Source organism: Oncorhynchus keta, unplaced genomic scaffold, assembly GCF_023373465.1.
Source record: "Oncorhynchus keta strain PuntledgeMale-10-30-2019 unplaced genomic scaffold, Oket_V2 Un_contig_1414_pilon_pilon, whole genome shotgun sequence".
In the NCBI taxonomy this organism is placed as follows: Eukaryota; Metazoa; Chordata; class Actinopteri; order Salmoniformes; family Salmonidae; genus Oncorhynchus; species Oncorhynchus keta.
In genome coordinates, this window is record NW_026278573.1 from 90,052 (window position 1) to 114,259 (window position 24,208).

At 46.7% G+C, this 24,208-nt stretch overlaps 1 pseudogene; it reads right to left on the reverse strand.

Annotated features, from left to right (window-relative positions):
* Positions 1-1,165: 1,165 nt before the first annotated feature.
* The window catches only part of LOC118381717 (oxysterol-binding protein-related protein 8-like), a 75,264-nt pseudogene continuing 52,221 nt past the window's right edge, over positions 1,166-24,208 (reverse strand).

Consider the following 24,208-nt stretch of genomic DNA (forward strand, 5'->3'; position numbering starts at 1 on the left):
ACTACCCCCCCCCCCGTTAGCCCCAAACATCCATCCACCCACCAAACCCCATCCTCACCCCATCCCTAACCTCCGTTAGCGCCCCCAAAACCCCAGTCCCACCTCTAACCCCCCATTAGCCTCAAACTTCCACCCACCCCCAAACTCTCAGCCCCACCCCTCTCAATCCCTACCCCCCATTAGCCCCACCCCCAAACCCCCACTCTAGAAGGCACGGGTGTTATTTTCTTGTGACCACATTCTAAACGTCTGGATGAGTGAACGACAGTGACGAGGCGATGACCACAGACACACACAGAGTGGGCAGCCCACAAAGACACCGAGGTAATGGGGTATTGATAATGCCAGACTGGCTTGTTCCACAGAGGGTCTTGTCTGTGTGAAAGAACATCTCTTTAGGAAAGAACACAACTGCTATGAGTGAGTCAGTCCGTTAGCTATGTACACAGGAAGTGGACTGACGGCCTATACTACACCTGAAACTGCATCTGGCAGATTTTCACTACATCTAGTTGATTTCTGACTGGCTGACAATGTTGAGTTACTACTGTACACTGGGGACTCTACTGTCTACTAGGTGTCATCGTGATGTTTACACACTATCGGGCAAGTGATCAGCTGAACATTCATCCTACCGTACATGTTAACCACACAGCAACAATTCATGTCAAGCATCTAGTTTATACAATTGACCTTGTCTACAAATTTGAGTGGAACGATTCAAATCGATTGATTACAATGACCTTTTTCTTTTGTTTGCTGATTCACCGCCAAGCTAGGGAAACTCGAGCCTTGTCAAAGCTTCAAAAGAACGTCACATATATTGACCGCTTAAATCTGTTCTTCTCCTTCTCGTATATTTTTTTAACTAGAGGTTCTACTCACAAAGGACACACCAAACAAACAAAACAAATGAACATAAAAAAAAAAAATTGAATGAAAGTAATTTTTCTTCAAAAGTCTCAGTGTAAAATGTTCCCTGTAGTTGGGGAGGCGGGTGAAATGGGGCAATGTGAAATGCAAGGAGCGGTGTCCGTTAGCTAAATTAAAAATGGCCGCCAGATGTCAATGTCTTTCCAAGGCCCAGTTGACGACATCATGACGCCGGCTAAGGCCGAACGCTGACCTCAACTTCCCTTCAGTCCTGGCCGGGCCACTTCCCTTTAAAAATACATGGATCTCTAAACAGGTACAAATAAATAGAAATTAAAAACTATTTCATTTTTTTTTGAGGAGCCTCTTTCAGGAATGCTTGCTTTGAAGACGTGTGTGTGACAATGGTGGCCCGTCTGAGGACAGTGGAGCAGGGGGTCAACTCAGTAGAGAGAGAGAGAGAGAGAGAGGGTTGAGGCAGAGCTACTGGGTGCTCTTGAAGTTCATTCACTTCCAGACTGTTTCTCTTCCTTAGCCTGGACAAACCCCATCAGTCCTGTCTCTCTCTCTCTCTAACTCCATCTGTCTCTCTCTCAGTCTGTCAGCTGCTACTTGAACAGGAAGTTGATGAAGACCTGAAGGAGGATGAGGAGGATGATGATGGCGTAGTCGCGCTGCTGCAGGAATCCGCCCTCTGCTGCCGCCTGGCCCGCTGTCGTTCGGGAGCGCAGCACACCGATGCTCCTGGAGACACACACACGCAGACAGAGTCAGTGAGGGCTCAGTCACAGGAATTATATGCACAACCACAAACTCACAATGCATAAGTTGGGAACAATTGAATCCTCACTCACTCAAAGACCACACGCACACACACACACACACACTCATGTTTTAACGACTCTCACTTGTAAATGTTCTCCTGTGTCTTCTTTATAGAATCAATGGCACTTTGAAGTTCACTAAGGTCTGGGCCCTTTTCCTTAACCGGCTACTGTGCTTGCTTTTGAGTCCTGAAATGCACAAACAGCAACAATCAGCTGTAACAAAGAGTTAATAACAAATGTTAAAGTAAATGTCCAGTGAAAATGTCACTTTAAAAGTACATTTTATGTTAACTTATACCCAAATAATGTTGTTGACTCGTCCTATAGTCGTATTGGAGGGAAAAAACACTGAATACCTCCAACTTGCATCTCAAACAGATTTGCTATTGCTTGCCATTTCCTCAGAGTATGATGTCATACTCCTGAGGGGGATGAGCTGGCCAATCAGCGGTCTACTCTCTCTATTGACTATTTTTTATGACTGGTATACTGGTGTATGAGTGTGTATGTGGGGGATGTATGAGTGTGTATGTGGGGGATGTATGAGTGTGTATGTGGGGGGATGTATGAGTGTGTATGTGTGTGGGGGGGTGTATGAGTGTGTATGTGTGTGGGGGGGGTGTATGAGTGTGTATGTGTGTGGGGGTGTATGAGTGTATGTGTGTGGGTGGTGTGTGTGTGGGGGGTGTATGAGTGTGTATGTGTGTGGGGGGGTGTATGAGTGTGTATGTGTGTGGGGGGTGTATGAGTGTGTATGTGGGGGATGTATGAGTGTGTATGTGTGTGGGGGGTGTATGAGTGTGTATGTGTGTGGGGGGTGTATGAGTGTGTGTATGTGTGGGGGGGTGTATGAGTGTGTATATGTGGGGGGTGTATGATTGTATATGTGGGGGGTGAGTGTGTGTGTGGGGGGGTGTATGAGTGTGTATGTGTGGGGGGTTTATGAGTGTGTATATGTGGGGAGGTGTATGAGTGGGGGTAGGTGTATGTGTGGGGGGGAGTGTGTATGTGTGTGGGGGTGTATGAGTGTGTATATGTGGGGGTGTATGAGTGTGTATGTGTGTGGGGGGTGTATGAGTGTGTATGTGTGGGGGGGATGTATGAGTGTGTATATGTGGGGGTGTATGAGTGTGTATATGTGGGGCGGGTGTATGAGTGTATATGGGGGGAGTGTATGTGCGTGGGGGTGGTGAGTGTATGTGTGAGGGGTGTATGAGTGTGTGTGGGGGTGTATGTGTGTGGGTGGGGGGGAGGGTGGATCATTGTGTTGCAGCATTGGGATTATTGTATGAGTGGATTGTATGTATATTAATGTGAGTGGTATGTGTTGCAGCATGTGGTGTGTGTGTGTGTGTGTGTGTGTGTGTGTGTGTGTGTGTGTGTGTGTGTGTGTGTGTGTGTGACACATACGCTCGCTGCCGGAGGAGTCCTGGCGGTCAGGTTCTGGGAGGAGCAGCCACTCAGGTTTCTTGGGCTTGTCACTGTGCTTGTGCTTTCTTTTGGTCCCTGTTACCTACACACACCAAGGACACACATCAACACAGAGCCACACACACCAGCCACCAAATCAACACACACACCACAGAGAAGACGACAAACCAAAGATACCTACACAAAAACACTCACGCACCGCACACACACGCTTGTACACCTACGAACAAACACACAGAAACTACGTAAATAGCTGCAATTAGGAACATAACACAGACACAAACACGCACATGCAAACACGCGCAAACACACACACGCACACGCGCACACGCACGCACACACACACACACACACACACACACACACACACACACACACACACACGCACACACACACACACACGCACACGCACAATAACACTTGCATCACATGCTAATCAGTAGCACAGCAAAATGAGGCATGCGAGCCAATCGGCCACATCCAGTGACACTCCAAAACAACAACAACACAGTCAGTTGCAACTCAAATTAAACTAACCAACCAAATGAACTAACCAACCAAATGAACTAACCAACCAAGCACCTATTAAAGCACTTAAAGCGCTCAGAGACATCAACAACCAGCCTTCAAAAAACCAAAACAGAATTATCCAACATGGCGGTAGGTGGTGGGGAAACAGTCAAAACAAAATGGCTGTAGGAGACAACAGGCGGGGCGGCGTGGCCCACACGGAACACAAGCAGCCACAGGCGATGGTTGTGAATGGAGCTGGAGAAGACTTTTTAGAGCAAGCTGCAGTGGTGGCTGGTGACAAACTGAAGTGGAGGAGGTGGAGTAAAAAAATCAAGAAGTATAAAAACAACTCAGGGAGCGCTGTTCGGCTGGCCAACCTACCTGGCACTTGCAATTGCCATCCTCCTGGGGCCCTGGTTACTGAGACTAATTACACTGGCAGAACGTGACTATAGGGGTGCGGTGCCGCACTTTAGTCTGGATCCAGCCGTCTTTCTCAAACTGAATCATATCATTCAGCGGATCCCACGGCCGGGTGCTGCGGACACACACACACACACACACACACACACACACACACACACACACACACACACACACACACACACACACACACACACACACACACACACACACACACACACACACAGAGAGAGAGAGAGAGAGAGAGAGAGAGACAGAGAACATTACATAAGCAGATATTACAGTCTGTTGGTAATGTTATACCAACATGTTGTTGTAACACCAGGTCCATCCATTAGGGGTGTCACAATCCTCCTGTTGATCAGCTCTGGGGTCAGTTCAGATGCAGAGACTTCACATACAAGGTTTTGATGCTACTTCTTGGTCGTCATAGTAACAGAAGCATTGATAAACTAATACAGTCTAACATCTCTATAAACGTTAAAAATAACTCAGGTTATTCCTGGCTCTGCCTGTCAATAGAGAATTTAGTTACATAACATTCCACTAGATGGCTCCTTCTCCTTCAATATATCAACGGGAGTAAGATGCATTTGACCACAGACAGGCATCGAAGGTCAGTCTCACATTTCACCCACTCATGGCTAACATACAAATATTAGGAGATAAGCTGATTCTAGAACTGTAACTTCTACTCAACTTCAACTAACGGGTCACGTACTCAAATGGCACCCTATTCTATATAGTGCACTACTTTAGACCAGAGCCCTATGGGGAAATAGAGTGCGTGAATTGAGATAAGAAACTCACTCGGCATATCTGTAATGCCACTCTCCGGTGACGGGGTCCTGTTCAAAGAGCCCGGGCGCCCAGTCCTCACACTTGGCCTTTGCGCAAGGGTTGACTTCCTCTGAGCCTCCAGGATAAAACTTCTCATTGGTGGCCTCTGTCTGGTCCTTGTTGTTGATGGCCCGTTACATGCTGCCATAACCTGGGAGGACGGAGGGAGAGACAGAGGGAGAGGGAGAGAGGGGGATATAGAGAGAGAGGAAGATATTTTTATTTAGAGAGAGATTAAGAGATATATATATATATATAGAGAGAGAGATATAGATATATAGAAATAAATATATATATATATATACATAGAAGGAATGAGATGGTGAATAGAGGAGAGGAGGAATGAGATGAGGGAGGGAGGAGGATGATATATATATATATATGAAGAGTCAACGAGGGAAGGAATGAGATGATGAGGGAGGGAGGAGGAATAAAGAGCCAACGAGGGAAGGAATGAGATGATGAATAGAGGAGGGAGGAGGAATAAATTAGCCAACGAGGGAAGGAATGAGATAAGGGAGGGAGGAGGAATAAAGAGCCAAAGAGGGGAAAGGAATGAGATGATGAGGGGAGAGGGGGAATAAAGAGGAGTGAAAGAAAAGAGTCTAATCAAAGTAATGACTCGGACGCCAGGCTTGGATACGAAAGTAAAGCTACATTTAACAACTTTGTTTGGGTACAGAGCAATGCAGGTAAGATTCTGTCGGAAGACCAGCCACAATCACTAAGCACCTGCACATAATTGGTGCGTTATCTCTCATTCTCTCGCAAAGCATTCTGGAACTTGCAGTCAAAAAGCGAATTCAATTCAGACCAATACAATTACATATGCAAACAACTGCAAAGAAATATCTGCAGATACAGCTCAATGAGCCAACTTAAACATGAACTGTGTAACACATTAAAGTTACAACACTTCATACCTCTCAGACTCATAGTCTCCCTGGTCCTCAGGAGGCACGGTGCAGCGTGTCAGCCTGCTCTGACGCAGCTCTGCAGTGGGGTTCCAAAACGTATCCACCACCCCCGGTCTTCTTATCGTTGATGAAGATTTCACTGTCCTGGGGAGCCAGACACACAGGAAGATCCAGTTAACACAGTTAGCCCCCCCACACACACCTTCAGACAAAAACATTAAATGAGAAACACACACACAGAGAAATACAAAACATCTACACAACAAGCAGACAAACGTTCAATCACTCACCAAATTGTCTGACATCCTGTTATCTGCCAACAACCACTGCTTCTTATTAGACACAAAGTGCTCCATCACCCTGACTTCCCAAAACAACCTGACTATGTGCCCTGGTTAAAAGTAGTGAACTATATGGGGAATAGGGTGCCTTTATGGGATGGAGGCAGTGGTAGTGATGTTTAGGTACAGCTAATCTGACTGCTGAGCAAACTCAGACAGTCCTCCTAAACAGGCTGAGAGAGCTGCATTGACCGATCTGAGGACATGGCTAACACACACACATGCACGTACACACACACACACGCGCGCATGAACACACACACAGAACCGCCGGTAATTACCCAGAAAGCCAGGGGAAGGTGTGAGATAGAATGACTGAGGTGATAGTTATGCAGAGGAGTGGTTGGTTCTAACATTGACCCATTTATCTGTCTGGCTGTCTGTGTCTGGCTGTCTGTCAGTCTGTGTCTGGCTGTCTGTCAGTCAGTCTGTGTCTGGCTGTCTGTCAGTCTGTGTCTGGCTGTCTGTCAGTCAGTCTGTGTCTGTCTGTCAGTCAGTCTGTGTCTGGCTGTCTGTCTGTCTGTCAGTCTGTGTCTGGCTGTCTGTCAGTCTGTGTCTGTCAGTCTGTGTCTGTCTGTCAGTCAGTCTGTGTCTGTCAGTCAGTCTGTGTCTGTCAGTCAGTCTGTGTCTGGCTGTCAGTCAGTCTGTGTCTGGCTGTCTGTCAGTCTGTGTCTGGCTGTCTGTCAGTCTGTGTCTGGCTGTCTGTCAGTCTGTGTCTGGCTGTCTGTCAGTCTGTGTCTGGCTGTCTGTCAGTCTGTGTCTGGCTGTCTGTCAGTCTGTGTCTGGCTGTCTGTCAGTCTGTGTCTGGCTGTCTGTCAGTCAGTCTGTGTCTGGCTGTCTGTCAGTCAGTCTGTGTCTGGCTGTCTGTCAGTCAGTCTGTGTCTGTCAGTTGTGTCTGGCTGTCAGTCAGTCTGTGTCTCAGTCAGTCTGTGTCTCTGTCAGTCAGTCGTGTCTGGCTGTCAGTCAGTCTGTGTCTGGCTGTCAGTCAGTCAGTGTCTGGCTGTCAGTCAGTCTGTGTCTGGCTGTCAGTCAGTCTGTGTCTGGCTGTCTGTCAGTCTGTGTCGCCTGGCTGTCTGTCGCCTGTCAGTCTGTGCCTGGGTCTGTCTGTCAGTCCGCTTGTGTCTGTCTGTCAGTCCGCTTGTCTGTCGCCTGTCAGTCCGCTTGTCAGTGTCTGGCTGTCTGTTTGGTCAGTCCGTTTGGCTGTCAGTCTGTCAGTCCGCTTCTGGCTGTCTGTCGTTCGTCTGTCAGTCCGCTGGCTGTCAGTGTCAGTCCGTGTCTGGCTGTCAGTCAGTCAGTGTCAGTCTGTCAGTCCGTCTGTGTCTGGCTGTCTGTCAGTCCGCTGTGTCTGGCTGTCTGTCAGTCTGTGTCTGTCTGTCTGTCAGTCAGTGTCTGGCTGTCAGTCCAGGTTTGTGCCTGGCTGTCAGTCTGTCAGTCCCTTGTCTGTCTGTCTGTCAGTCCGTCAGTGTCTGGCTGTCGCCAGTCAGTCCGTCTGGCTGTCTGTCAGTCCATTTGTGTCTGGCTGTCAGTCCGTCTGTGCCTGGCTGTCTGTCAGTCTGTGTTGGCCTGTCTGTCAGTCCGCTTTGTGTCTGTCTGTCTGTCAGTCTGTCTGTCTGGTCTGTCTGTCTGTCTGTGTCTGGCCCAGCTCTGAGAACACAGTAAAGCCAGCTGGTCCAGCAGAAACCCAAATAACAAAAGATACTGATTAGATATACTGTGTCGCAGCTGTCACCATGACAAACTAACAGATATTATGATATACTGTGTACGCAGCCTGTCACCATGACAAACCAACAGATATTATGATATACTGTGTACGCAGCCTGTCACCATGACAAACTAACAGATATTTGATATACTGTGTACGCAGCCTGTCACCATGACAAACCAACAGATATTATGATATACTGTGTACGCAGCCTGTCACCATGACAAACTAACAGATATTATGATATACTGTGTACGCAGCCTGTCACCATGACAAACTAACAGATATTATGATATACTGTGTACGCAGCCTGTCACCATGACAAACTAACAGATATTATGATATACTGTGTACGCAGCCTGTCACCATGACAAACCAACAGATATTATGATATACTGTGTACGCAGCCTGTCACCATGACAAACCAACAGATATTATGATATACTGTGTACGCAGCCTGTCACCATGACAAACCAACAGATATTATGATATACTGTGTACGCAGCCTGTCACCATGACAAACTAACAGATATTATGATATACTGTGTACGCAGCCTGTCACCATGACAAACTAACAGATATTATGATATACTGTGTACGCAGCCTGTCACCATGACAAACTAACAGATATTATAATATACTGTGTACGCAGCCTGTCACCATGACAAACTAACAGATATTATAATACACTGTGTACGCAGCCTGTCACCATGACAAACTAACAGATATTATGATATACTGTGTACGCAGCCTGTCACCATGACAAACTAACAGATATTATGATATACTGTGTACGCAGCCTGTCACCATGACAAACTAACAGATATTATGATATACTGTGTACGCAGCCTGTCACCATGACAACCAACAGATATGATATATCAGGTACGCAGCCTGTCACCATGACAAACTAACAGATATTATGATATACTGTGTATGCAGCCTGTCACCATGACAAACTAACAGATATTATGATATACTGTGTACGCAGCCTGTCACCATGACAAACTAACAGATATTATGATATACTGTGTACGCAGCCTGTCACCATGACAAACTAACAGATATTATGATATACTGTGTACGCAGCCTGTCACCATGACAAACTAACAGATATTATGATATACTGTGTACGCAGCCTGTCACCATGACAAACTAACAGATATTATGATATACTGTGTATGCAACCTGTCACCATGACAAACTGACAGATATTATGATATACTGTGTATGCAGCCTGTCACATGACAAACTGACAAACTAACAGATATTATGATATACTGTGTACGCAGCCTGTCACCATGACAAACGAACAGATATTATGATATACTGTGTACGCAGCCTGTCACCATGACAAACTAACAGATATTATGATATACTGTGTACGCAGCCTGTCACCATGACAAACTAACAGATATTATGATATACTGTGTACGCAGCCTGTCACCATGACAAACTAACAGATATTATGATATACTGTGTACGCAGCCTGTCACCCTGACAAACTAACAGATATTATGATATACTGTGTACGCAGCCTGTCACCATGACAAACTAACAGATATTATGATATACTGTGTACGCAGCCTGTCACCATGACAAAACTAACAGATATTATGATATACTGTGTACGCAGCCTGTCACCCTGACAAACTAACAGATATTATGATATACTGTGTACGCAGCCTGTCACCATGACAAACTAACAGATATTATGATATACTGTGTACGCAGCCTGTCACCATGACAAACTAACAGATATTATGATATACTGTGTACGCAGCCTGTCACCATGACAAACGAACAGATATTATGATATACTGTATTAGATATACTGTACGCAGCCTGTCACCATGACAAACTGACAGATATTATGATATACTGTGTACGCAGCCTGTCACCATGACAAACTAACAGATATTATGATATACTGTGTATGCAGCCTGTCACCATGACAAACGAACAGATATTATGATATACTGTGTACGCAGCCTGTCACCATGACAAACTAACAGATATTATGATATACTGTGTACGCAGCCTGTCACCATGACAAACTAACAGATATTATGATATACTGTGTACGCAGCCTGTCACCCTGACAAACTAACAGTCTCAGTTTGACCTTTGGGGTGGAAAATAACTCTCATTTACATTTACATTTAAGTCATTTAGCAGACGCTCTTATCCAGAGCGACTTACAAATTGGTGCATACACCTTATGACATCCAGTGGAACAGCCACTTACAATAGTGCATCTAAATCTTTAGGGGTGAGAAGGATTACTTACCCTATCCTAGGTATTCCTTGAAGAGGAGGCATACTTCAAAGCTTTAAAACTAATTCAACGCATGTGGCTAGGGGGCAGTATTCGGAAGTTCGGATGACAGACGTGCCCAAAGTAAACTGCCTGTTACTCAGGCCCAGAAGCTAGGATATGCATAGCTGGTAGCATTTGATAGAAAAAACTCTAAAGTTTCAAAGACTGTTAAAATAATGTCTGTGATATAACAGAACTGATATGGCAGGTGAAAATCCGAGGAGAATCCATTTGAATTTCTTTTTTAGGTCACCACCCATTCAAATGATTGTCTATGGGACATTAAAAGGAATTCCTCCCAGATTGCAGTTCCTATGGCTTCCACTAGATGTCAACAGTCTTTAGAAAGGGTTTCAGGCTTGTTTTCTGAAAAATGAGTTAGTAATTTAAGTTTTTCAAGGTGGCTCTATTTGACTGTAGTCTTGTGGGGCGGATGAGGTTGAGCACCCGTTATTTATCTCCGGTATTGAACATATTACATTGCGCCTTAAATGTTATCGTTTCTTTTACATATCAGGGAACCTGAGGATTGATTTGAAACGTTGTTTGACTTGTTTGGACAAAGTTTATTGTTAACTTTGGGTTTCCATTGTATGCATGTTGAACGAGTGGAACGGGTGGATTACTGAATCAAACGCGCCAACTAAACTGACTTTTTGTGATTTAAAGGACTTTATCGAACAAAACACCATTTGTTGTGTAATTGGGACCCTTCGATTGCAAACAGAGGAAGATCTTCAAAGGCAAGTGATTTATTTTATCTCTATTTCTGACTTTGTGACGCTCTGCTGGTTTGGAAAATGTTTTAAATGCTTTGTATACAGGGCGCTGTCCTCAGATAACGCATGGTATGCTTTTGCCGTAAAGCCTTTTTTGAAATCTGACAAAGCAGTTGGATTAACCAGAAGTTAAGATGTTAAACAATGAGATACTTGTATTTTCATGAATGTTTAATATTACGATTTTTGTATTTTGAATTTCGCGCTCTGCAATTTCACCGGATGTTGTCGAGGTGGGTCACTAGCACCCCACCTAGCCCAAAGGAGGTTATTAAAGAGAAGCGTTTAGGTCGTGTTCATTAGGGCACCAACGTTTGCAACAGAAACAAAAATAAGCATTTCTAGTCCCAAACTGTTTGTCAGTTTTCCTTCTGTTGGAGACATAATGAACTTTACCCAGTGTCCCTCCAGCGTAGCCAGCACCTCCTTCCCCAGCTTGGATCTTCCAGAGACCTGGTTTACACTGTCATTGTTACTCAAGAACGGCTGAAAAGAGAGGGGGAGGTGACGCTTATGTTACAGCCCTGTTTAACCTGGTTCTTACCTGGCATTTACATGGCATCAAAGTGAGACATGGTTACCATGTTACATGGCACCAATGGATCATTTCTGGTAATGACCTCAGAGTCTTGGTAACTACCTGGTACCAAATGGGACATATTGATGCTTGTATCTTTAAAAGAAACAACTGTGTACATAGCTACTAATCTAACTATACTATTACTCTAGGAAGCTACCACTCCAACAAGTACTATATAAGTTTTACCTGGTAAGTAGAAGGCTGTAAAATAAAGTGTTCCAGAAAGGAGGATTCATCACATTGGTATTTTGAAGTTCAAGATGCAGCACAGGGGTGGGTCAGGCAACCCTCCTCTTGGGATAGGTATTGTATGCAGGCTTTTGTTCCAACCCCACTTTAAAACACCTGATTCAGATAATGAAGGTCCTGTTGAGCAGCTAATTAGCAGAATCAGTTGTGCCCATTGGGGGCTGGAGCAAAAGCCTGCAGGTGGGTCCTGTAGCTCTCCAAGATGAGGGTTGTCCCTCTCCTCCCATCTACAGCTTCATTAGAGTTTATAGGACAAAAAAACGCTTAATGCAGTTTGAAGCTTTTGTTCATTAAAGACTAAAGCCAAATGATTGAGGCTAAAGAACAAGTTATTTCCTCCTACCTTGAGTTTGAACTCGAGCTGGGCACTGTATCCCGTCTTCTCACAGGCAATGGTGATCTGGCCAGCCAGCTCCAGAGTCATGGTGCCATACAGGATGCCTGCGAGAGGGTGGATAGTTACTATACACTACAGTAGAGATGGTGCCCTACATAGGGAGGATAGTTACTATACACTACAGTAGAGATGGTGCCCTACAGAGGAGGATAGTTACTATACACTACAGTAGAGATGGGCCCTACAGAGGGAGGATAGTTACTATACACTACAGTAGAGATGGTGCCCTACAGAGGGAGGATAGTTACTATACACTACTGTAGAGATGGTGCCCTACATAGAGGATAGTTACTATACACTACAGTAGAGATGGTGCCCTACATAGGAGATAGTTACTATACACTACAGTAGAGATGGTGCCCTACAGAGGGAGGATAGTTAGTATACACTACTGTAGAGATGGTGCAGTGCCATAGGAGGATAGTTAATATACACTACAGGAAGTATGGTGCCATTCAGAGGGAGGATAGTTACTATACATATTGACTGATGTGAGATGGTGCCCTACATAGGAGATAGTTACTATACACTGATTCAGTAGAGATGGTATTTCCACATAGGGAGACTTTAGTTCTATATGACTACAGTAGAGATGCTGCCCTACTTCTAGGGTAGAGATAGTTACGTGTTGCTACAGTAGAGATGGTGCTCAAGGCAGTCAATTCAGTAAGTGATTTATTTAAAATCCAAAATGTTTAATACACTGACATAAAGATGGTGCCCTTTTCAGATTATTAAGAAGTTATTAAAAATGGGAGATGGTGCCTTTTAATTATTGAATTGTAATTTCAGTTTACTTGTAGAGATGACTGACTTCAGAGGTGAGGCATAGTTCATTCTACAGGGTATTCATGTAGAGATGGTTACTTTAGAGTGAGACTAGTCACACTACAGTAGAGATGGACCTTACAGAGGTGTGTTGCTTTCACAGTAACACTCCAGTCAGTAAAAGAGGTGCAATGTAAGGGTTTATTCCATTTAAATGAGATTCCATTCAGTAAGTAAACTGACATTCTGATTCCAATGTTCCCGGTTCCTTTCATATTGACTCCATGTGAAATGTATTGACCTTAATGCAATAGTTGAATCTGATTCAGTTAGTAAAAGTATATTTCAGTATTAGTGAAGACTTTCCAGTACAGACTTTCCAGTCTGTATGACTAGAGACCTGCTGAATCTACTTCCTATGTAGAAGAAAGGGTGTTGCTTCAGGGTTTCACAGTGAGACTCAAGTCAGTAAAAGAGATTTGACCTTAATGCAATGTGTGTTGCTTTACAGTAAGACTCCAGACATAAAGAGGTCTCCTTTTCAGATTATTAAGAAGTCATTAAAATAGATGGACTCCTTTTAATTATGTGAATTGTAATTTCAGTTTACTTCCTGAATTGACTGACTTCAATTTAGGTGGGCAGTAATTCAAGGGTATTCATGTAATGTGTGTTGCTTTCACAGTGAGACTCCAGTCAGTAAAAGATGTCAGACCTTAATGCAATGTGTGTTGCTTTCACAGTAAGACTCCAGTCAGTAAAAGAGGTCAGAAATGTAATGTGTTGTCAGTAAGACAGTCAGTAAAAGATGTAATGCAATGTGATGCTTTCACAGTAAGACTCCAGTCAGTAAAAGATGTCAGACCTTAATGCAATGTGTGTTGCTTTCACAGTGAGACTCCAGTCAGTAAAAGAGGTCAGACCTTAATGCAATGTGTGTTGCTTTCTACAGTGAGACTCCAGTCAGTAAAAGAGGTCAGACCTTAATGCAATGTGTGTTGCTTTACACAGTAAGACTCCAGTCAGTAAAAGAGGTCAGACCTTAATGTAATGTGTGTTGCTTTCACAGTAAGACTCAGTCAGCAAGAGGTCAGACCTTACTGCAATGTGATGCTTTCACAGTGAGACTCCAGTCAGTAAAAGAGGTCAGACCTTAATGTAATGTGTGTTGCTTTCACAGTAAGACTCCAGTCAGTAAAAGATGTCAGACCTTAATGCAATGTGTGATGCTTTCACAGTGAGACTCCAGTCAGTAAAAGAGGTCAGACCTTAATGTAATGTGTGTTGCTTTCACAGTAAGACTCCAGTCAGTAAAAGAGGTCAGACCTTAATGCAATGTGTGTTGCTTTCACAGTGAGACTCCAGTCAGTAAAAGAGGTCAGACCTTAATGCAATGTGTGTTGCTTTCACAGTGAGACTCCAGTCAGTAAAAGAGGTCAGACCTTAATGTAATGTGTGTTGCTTTCACAGTGAGACTCCAGTCAGTAAAAGATGTCAGACCTTAATGCAATGTGTGTTGCTTTCACAGTGAGACTCCAGTCAGTAAAAGATGTCAGACCTTAATGCAATGTGTGTTGCTTTCACAGTAAGACTCCAGTCAGTAAAGAGGTCAGACCTTAATGTAATGTGTGATGCTTTCACAGTAAGACTCCAGTCAGTAAAAAAGATGTCAGAAATGCAATGTGTGTTGCTTTCAGTAAGACTCCAGTCAGTAAGAGGTCAGCTTAATGGAATGTGTTGCTTTCACAGTAAGACAGACCAGTACAGTAAGACTCCAGTCAGTAAGAGGTCAGACCTTAATGCAATGTGTGTCAGTAAAAGAGGTCAGACCTTAATGCAATGTGACAGTAAGACTCCAGTCAGTAAAAGAGGTCAGACCTTAATGCAATGTGTGTTGCTTTCACAGTAAGACTCCAGTCAGTAAGAGGTCAGACCTTAATGCAATGTGTGTTGCTTTCACAGTAAGACTCCAGTCAGTAAAAGAGGTCAGACCTTAATGCAATGTGTGATGCTTTCACAGTAAGACTCCAGTCAGTAAAAGAGGTCAGACCTTAATGCAATGTGTAATGCAAGACTCCAGTCAGTAAAAGATCAGTAATGCAATGTGTGATGCTTTCACAGTAAGACTCCAGTCAGTAAAAGAGGTCAGACCTTAATGCAATGTGTGTTGCTTTCACAGTAAGACTCCAGTCAGTAAGAGGTCAGACCTTAATGCAATGTGTGTTGCTTTCACAGTAAGACTCCAGTCAAAAGAGGTCCGACCTAATGCAATGTGTGTTGAGGTCAGTAAGAGGTCAGACCTTTGCAGTGGGCGTAGGGCATGTTCATGACGTAGTCTTCTCCTCTGTTGAGAAATGTGAGCCGAGCCTCTCCGTCCAATATGGCCGACAAGGAGTTTCCTGCAAAGAGACACATCGTCATGACAACACCCAGGAAAGGGTGTTAACACAGATAAAACATTTGTTGGGTGCGCCTTTATAATTATTATTATTTTTGTTTTCAGCAGAAATGTGTTACCAAATATTCACTTCCCACGACATATCTATCTATATGCATTTGCTGTTTGGTAGGTGTGTGTGTGTGTGTGTGTGTGTGTGTGTGTGTGTGTGTGTGTGTGTGTGTGTGTGTGTGTGTGTGTGTGTGTGTGTGTACATGAGTGTGTGTTGTACCGTAGAACTTGGACTTGGCCAGGATGCTTCCGCTGAGACAGAAGCCGTCCTTCCTGTTACTGACGTAGAACGCTGACACTGGAGGATGATGGGACACCTGACAGGGAGAGAAGGTGATTGGTCTAAGGTCAGGAGGACAGGTACGGGAAGCTAGCCCTGATCATAGCCAGTCTACCAGAAGATGTCATGTTGTAGAGTCTAGACCTTCTGAGAACCTATCACATTCCTTCTTTCATCCATCCATCCAACAACCCATCCATCCACCAACCCGTCCAACCATCCATCCACCAACCCGTCCAACCATCCAACCATCCACCAACCTGTCCATCCATCTACCAACCCGTCCATCCATCCACCAACCCGTCCAACCATCCATCCATCCACCAACCTGTCCATCCATCCACCAACCCGTCCAACCATCCACCAACCTGTCCATCCATCTACCAACCCATCAAACCATCCATCCATCCACCAACCTGTCAAACTATCCATCTATTCATCCACCAACCCAACCATCCATCCACCAAACAATCGATTCACCAACCCATCCATCCATCCATCCATCCACCAACCCGTCCAACCATCCATCCATCCACCAACCCGTCCAACCATCCATCCATCCACCAACCCGTCCAAATCCATCCATCCATCCATCCATCCATCCATCCATCCATCCATCCATCCATCCATCCATCCATCCATCCATCCATCACCAATCCAACCATCCATCCACCAACCCGTCCAACCATCCATCCACCAACCCGTCCAACCATCCATCCACCAACCTGTCCATCCATCCACCAACCCATCCAACCATCCATCCATCCATCCATCCCAACCAACCCGTCCAACCATCCATCCATCAACCCGTCCAACCATCCAACCTGTCCATCCACCAACCTGTCAAACTATCCATCTATTCATCCACCAACCCAACCATCCATCCACCAAACAATCGATTCACCAACCCATCCATCCATCCATCCATCCATCCATCCATCCATCCATCCATCCATCCATCCATCCATCCATCAACCCATCAAAACCATCAAACCATCCATCCACCTACCAACCCGTCAAACTATCCATCCATCCACCAACCCGTCGATCCATCCATCCATCCATCCATCCACCAACCCAACCATTCATCCATCCATCCATCCATCCATCCATCCATCCACCAACCCAACCATCCATCCATCCATCCATCCATCCATCCATCCATCCGCCAATCCGTCGATCCATCCATCCACCAACCCAACCATCCATCCATCCATCCATCCGTCCATCAACCCGTCCAACCATCCACCAACCTGTCCATCCATCCATCCATCTACCAACCCATCAAACCATCCATCCATCAACCTGTCAAACTATCCATCCATCCATCCACCAACCCATCCATCCATCCATCCATCCATCCATCCATCCATCCATCCATCCATCCATCCATCCACCAACCCATCCATCCATCCACCAACCCATCCATCCATCCACCAACCCATCCATCCATCCACCAACCCATCCATCCATCCATCCATCCATCCATCCATCCATCCATCCATCCATCCATCCATCCATCCATCCATCCAACCATCCGATCCATCCATCCATCCATCCATCAACCCATCAAACCATCCATCCACTATCCATCCATCCATCAACCGGTCCATCCATCCGTCCGTCCATCCGTCCATCCATCCGTCCATCCATCCATCCATCCATCCATCCATCCATCCATCCACCAACCCGTCGATCCATCTATCCACTCCCCCACACATTCATAATTTACATACTAACTACAACGTGAATCAATTGCTCAAATGTCAGATTAAAAACCCCAATCAGACAATCACATACTAGGGAGCAGTCTCCCCTCCTGGCTCTGTTACCTGTTCAGAAATGTAGAATGTCTTGCTGTTGGTCTTGCTATGGAGCCACATGCAGCGGTAGGTCTCACCGATGATGGGGTTATATGGCTTCTTCAGGCCCTGGTTTTCAGAAGGAGGAAAAACTGAGCTTTAGATACGTCCGCTGAATGGTAGAGATACGAGGGACATCTTGTCACATCCAGAACAGAGTCGTGTTCATTAGGCACCTAACAGAAGAAATGGACTGAAATAGAGGGACGACCAGGTCCTATCCAGTAAGAAACATTTACTTTTCTTTTTTAGAAAAATGTTTTCCACTGTTTTCCTAATGAACATGACCCTGCTGAAACTGTGATTTTAAGTGAATGTTCTAATCACCTGTGGCTTTTGTAGAATCCAGAGATATACCACTTCACTACTTTCTTCATCCTGTTGTAGGCATTCTCCTCCACAGCTGCCCTGGAAATGATCAACAACAAATCGCAATGGATGGAGGACCTAAATCAAGTTAAAGATACATCTTTGAATATTTGTCTGTATCTTTGGCAGGTCTGACTATACTGTCCTACTATATAAGACCTTTGATTGGTCAGCTTGGTAGTACTGTCCCAGCAGGCAATACTAGTTAAAATTACATAATTACAACCGTAGTACTGACTCAGAGAGGAAGTCAGCATGGTAGTAGTACTGACTCAGAGAGGAAGTCAGCATGGTAGTAGTACTGACTCAGAGAGGAAGTCAGCATGGTAGTAGTACTGACTCAGAGAGGAAGTCAGCATGGTAGTAGTACTGACTCAGAGAGGAAGTCAGCATGGTAGCAGTACTGACTCAGAGAGGAAGTCCGCATGGTAGCAGTACTGACTCAGAGAGGAAGTCACCATGGTAGCAGTACTTACTCAGAGAGGAAGTCAGCATGGTAGTAGTAGTCGGACAGCTTGTCCAGGAAGGAGCGTGGCTCCAGGATGAAGGTGGGCAGGACCACTTTAGACAGGTCCATCCCAGGCCTGACCTGCTTCAGCAGCGTCCAGATCAGAGACTTATTCTCCTCCGACACCGTCTCTGTCTGGGAGGCCTCACCAGCCTGGGACACACACATATAAAGGTTTGGTGATTTACTGTACACACCACACACACTTTCATATTGCAATGAATTCTGGGGTTAGTCCTGACCGGGTCTTGAAGCCGCTTCAGCAACTGTAAAGCCAACATCGTAGCTGTTGCGCCAAGAGATCCACACCTGTTGATGAGGTCGCTAGGTGATGGGCTATGTAAGGTCACAGTATTCACATAGGGTTGAGTATATACCTATATGATACAAGCACATTATGGAGTTGCTCCAACGTGACATTATTCAGTTTGAACATCTCTCCTGTCTGAAAAACTTCATCAGTTATCAATCAGTTCATTATTCACGCCATTGCTCTTCCCATTTTAGCATCTGCTGGCTGTATGATTCCAGCTATCGAAAATGACAATTCTAATTCACCACAGAACAGCTGGGAGGGATTTCACGTAGGCAGGCATACAAGCGCAAACAACCCCCTCTTTCAAATATAATTTCTTCATGCCCTGCCTGTGGCACTTGGCTGAGGCTATATTAATAGTGCTGAAGATGTCAGAATCATGAACAAATGATTTACGAATCTCCATCAAACCTCTGAAGACTTGTTGTCCAATCCTAACGGAGTGCGGTTTTGTCACGTATAACATTCTACATACTGCAGCAGAACTGTGGCAGAAGAGATGCACGTCCTGATTACTTGTCTATTGCAATTGAGGTTCCAACGTGTCAAAAATAAAAGAGGTTAGACAATGGGACATAAGACAGAGATAGAGGGTTAGAGAGAGATCACAGACAGGCTGATTTAAGGGCTGTCTGAGGCTTCACTCTGAAGACTGCTGCCCACACACACACAGACGGACACACACCACTCTTGATGGACGCCGACTCTGCTTCTTTCACTTCTCATTCAAAAGTGTGGCGGCGGCTAGCCTAGCGGTTAAGACTGTTGGGCCAGTAACTGAAAGGTCTCTGGTTCGAATCCTCGAGCTGGCAAGGTGGAAATATCTGCCGTTCTGCCCTTGAGCAAGGCAGTTAACTGCTGCCCAGGCGCCGATGATGGTGATTAAAGGCAGCCCCCCACACCTCTCTGATTCAGAATTCATTCAGTTCCCAGTATCATCTAACTCTTCCTCATCTTAAACAAAGGTTTATCAAGTGTTCGCACTGTGTTCAAGGAAATGCCACTTATTTTCTCTTAAGAAAATTCTCTGAGGTCTTAAATCTTAAAAAATATCAAATCAAGCTGATTCTCTCCAATGTTACTGAGTCAAACTTTCCTTGGGAGAAAATTCTCACATCGCTTGTCCAATCAGATGCATTTATACAGAGTAAGCTGGGCTCAGTTCCCCTGACCAATAAGAGCCAGCGGTACTGACTTCGCTCATCATCATTCCTCACCTCTCCCAGCTCCTCCTGGGACTGTTCCAGGTACGGAGTCTCCTGCAGGGCCTCGTTGGGGTCAAGGTCAATGTAGGAGTCATCCTGACGTTCCGACGTGTCACTGTCACTCTCCTCGCTCTTCCCCAGACCCTCCACGTCTGACTCCTCGTGGTCCTGCTCCCCTCCCGGTCCGACTTGTCTGAGTACAGGTCCGGGTCCTTGAACTGGTCACTGTCGTTGAACCTAGTGGGAATAACAAGGAGGATGGATTCAAAGGACAGTTCACACTCAACACTTTTTCTGCTAAACACAATCATCACAGTTTTTGCTCTGCACTGAAAGTGCATCTAGAAAACCTGACTGCTGCTGAAATGCAAAACAAATTGTTATTGTACTAACAGTGGACTAATGAACAACATACTGAAAGATAGCTTGCCATTACCACTACCAATAGCACGGTGCATGAATACAGAGCTCCTCATGCCTTACTGCATAAAGCTCTTTTTGAGCAATCCCTGCAGAGTTGACAAAAGCACAGAAATTCTCCACAGCAGCCAAATCCCCCAGTACAACACAGATCCTTTGAAAGTTCAAAGCCTCAAGAAGACAGTGCTCTCCTCTCGAAAAGGAGAACACATGCATTCTTTATAAACTACAATCAACTCCGATGCATTCACAGATAACAGATACAACCAGTCAGACAACCAGTCGTCTCAGGGGAAATGTATCCTCACAAAGCACATGGAAATAGACCACAAGAGCTCAAACAGACTGCAGACGAGAGTAGAATACAGATTTGCTGCTCCACGTAGAGACACAGAGAGATGGGTTCAGACCAGGCTTGTAACAGCTCCACATTCAAATAGACAACTAATCACGGTCTTCAGTCTGAACTGAGTCATGGGTGTTGCTGCAGAGGCTGGAAGCAGAGCTTGCATACCCAGTAGCTCTCCAGAGGAGTTTTCACACTACTGAGCTGTACCGCGCTGGTCTGGTTACACATCCAACATAGTTGGACCCTGCTGAGGAGGACAGTTTGGTATTAAAACATCTGATCTGCACACCTATTAAGATGCTGCTGGCAAGCAGAGAGAAAACTTGAAAATAAAAAAGAGAGCCAGCTCAGTTTGACGAGGGTTGTCAGAATAGAGTTGAGAGGCTGGGCTAGAGCAGAGAGCCCGTACTGTAGGCTGGGCTAGAGCAGAGAGACCGTACTGTAGGCTGGGCTAGAGCGGAGAGCCCGTACTGTAGGCTGGGCTAGAGCAGAGAGACCGTACTGTAGGCTGGGCTAGAGCAGAGAGACCGTACTATAGGCTGGGCTAGAGCAGAGAGCCCATACTGTAGGCTGGGCTAGAGCAGAGAGACCGTACTGTAGGCTGGGCTAGAGCGGAGAGCCCATACTGTAGGCTGGGCTAGAGCAGAGAGACTGTACTGTAGGCTGGGCTAGAGCGGAGAGACCGTACTGTAGGCTGGACTAGAGCGGAGAGCCCATACTGTAGGCTGGGCTAGAGCAGAGAGACCGTACTATACAGAGCGAGACTGTACTGTAGGCTGGAGACCATACCGAGCTGGGAGAGAGAGTACTATAGGCTGGGCTAGAGCAGAGAGCTAGGCTGGGCTAGAGCGGAGAGACCGTACTGTAGGCTGTAGGCTGGACTAGAGCAGAGAGACCGTACTGTAGGCTGGACTAGAGCGGAGAGCCCGTACTGTAGGCTGGGCTAGAGCAGAGAGACCGTACTGTAGGCTGGGCTAGAGCGGAGAGACCGTACTGTAGGCTGGGCTAGAGCAGAGAGACCGTACTGTAGGCTGGGCTAGAGCAGAGAGACCGTAGAGCATAGGCTGGGCTAGAGCAGAGACCGTACTGTAGGCTGGGCTAGAGCGGCAGAGAGCCCGTACTGTAGGCTGGGCTAGAGCAGAGAGACCGTACTGTAGGCTGGGCTAGAGCGGAGAGCCCATACTGTAGGCTGGGCTAGAGCAGAGAGACTGTACTGTAGGCTGGGCTAGAGCGGAGAGACCGTACTGTAGGCTGGACTAGAGTGGAGGCTACTGTAGGCTGGGCTAGAGCAGAGAGACCGTACTGTAGGCTGGGCTAGAGCAGAGAGACCGTACTGTAGGCTGGGCTAGAGCAGAGAGACCGTACTGTAGGCTGGGCTGGGCTAGAGCGGAGAGACCGTACTGTAGGCTGGGCTAGAGCAGAGAGACCGTACTGTAGGCTGGGCTAGAGCAGAGAGACCGTACTGTAGGCTGGGCTAGAGCGGAGAGCCCATACTGTAGGCTGGGCTAGAGCAGAGAGACCGTACTGTAGGCTGGGCTAGAGCGGAGAGACCGTACTGTAGGCTGGGCTAGAGCGGAGAGAGACCGTACTGTAGGCTGGGCTAGAGCGAGAGAGACCTGGGTAGAGCAGCGAGACCGTAGGCTGGGCTAGAGCAGAGAGACCGTACTGTAGGCTGGACTAGAGCAGAGAGACCGTACTGTAGGCTGGGCTAGAGCAGAGAGAGCCGTACTGTAGGCTGGGCTAGAGCAGAGAGACCGTACTGTAGGCTGGGCTAGAGCAGAGAGACCGTACTGTAGGCTGGGCTAGAGCAGAGAGACCGTACTGTAGGCTGGGCTAGAGCAGAGAGACCATACTGTAGGCTGGGCTAGAGCAGAGAGACCGTACTGTAGGCTGGGCTAGAGCAGAGAGACCGTACTGTAGGCTGGGCTAGAGCAGAGAGACCGTACTGTAGGCTGGGCTAGAGCGGAGAGACCGTACTGTAGGCTGGGCTAGAGCAGAGAGACCGTACTGTAGGCTGGGCTAGAGCGGAGAGACCATACTGTAGGCTGGGCTAGAGCAGAGAGACCGTACTGTAGGCTGGGCTAGAGCAGAGAGACCGTACTATAGGCTGGGCTAGAGCAGAGAGACCGTACTGTAGGCTGGGCTAGAGCAGAGAGACCGTACTGTAGGCTGGGCTAGAGCAGGAGAGACCGTACTGTAGGCTGGCTAGAGCAGAGAGACCGTACTGTAGGCTGGGCAGAGCGGAGAGCCCATACTGTAGGCTGGGCTAGAGCAGAGAGACCGTACTGTAGGCTGGGCTAGAGCAGAGAGACCGTACTGTAGGCTGGGCTAGAGCAGAGAGACCGTACTGTAGGCTGGGCTAGAGCAGAGAGACCGTACTGTAGGCTGGGCTAGAGCAGAGAGACCGTACTGTAGGCTGGCTAGAGCGGAGAGACCGTACTGTAGGCTGGACTAGAGCAGAGAGGTACTGTAGGCTGGGCTAGAGCAGAGAGACCGTACTGTAGGCTGAGAGACCATACTGTAGGCTGGGCAGAGAGACCGTACTGTAGGCTGGGCTAGAGCAGAGAGACCGTACTGTAGGCTGGGCTAGAGCGGAGAGACCGTACTGTAGGCTGGGCTAGAGCAGAGAGACCGTACTGTAGGCTGGGCTAGAGCAGAGAGACCGTACTGTAGGCTGGGCTAGAGCAGAGAGACCGTACTGTAGAGGCTGGCTAGAGCAGAGACCATAGTAGGCTGGGCTGAGCAGAGAGACCTGCATGTTGTGAGAGACCGTACAGCAGGCTGGTAGAGGAGAGCCCGTACTGTAGGCTTAGAGCAGAGAGACCTACTATAGGCTGGGCTAGAGCAGAGAGACCTCCTAGGCTGGGCTAGAGCAGAGAGACCGTACTGTAGGCTGGGCTAGAGATCAGAGACCGTACTATAGGCTGGGCTAGGAGGAGAGAGACCGTACTGTAGGCTGGGCTAGAGCAGAGAGACCACTGTAGGCTGGGCTAGAGCAGAGACCATCCATAGGCTGGGCAGAGCGGAGAGACCGCCTAGGCTGGGAGAGCAGAGAGACAGTACTGTAGGCTGAGCTAGAGCAGAGAGACCGTACTGTAGGCACTAGAGCAGAGAGACCGTACTGTAGGCTGGACTAGAGCAGAGAGACCGTATAGGCAGGCTAGAGCGGAGAGACCGTACTATAGGCTGGGAAGAGCAGAGAGACCGTACTGTAGGCTGGGCTAGAGCAGAGAGACCGACTGCAGGCACTAGAGCAGAGAGACCATGTAGGCTGGGCTAGAGCGGAGAGACCGTACTGTATTGGAGAGCAGAGAGACCGTACTGTAGGCTGGGCTAGAGCAGAGAGACACATCAGCGACCTGTAGGCTGGGCTAGAGAGAGACCGTAGGCTGGGCTAGAGCAGAGAGACCGTACTGTAGGCTGGCTAGAGCAGAGAGACCGTACTGTAGGCTGGGCTAGAGCAGAGAGACCGTACTGTAGGCTGGGT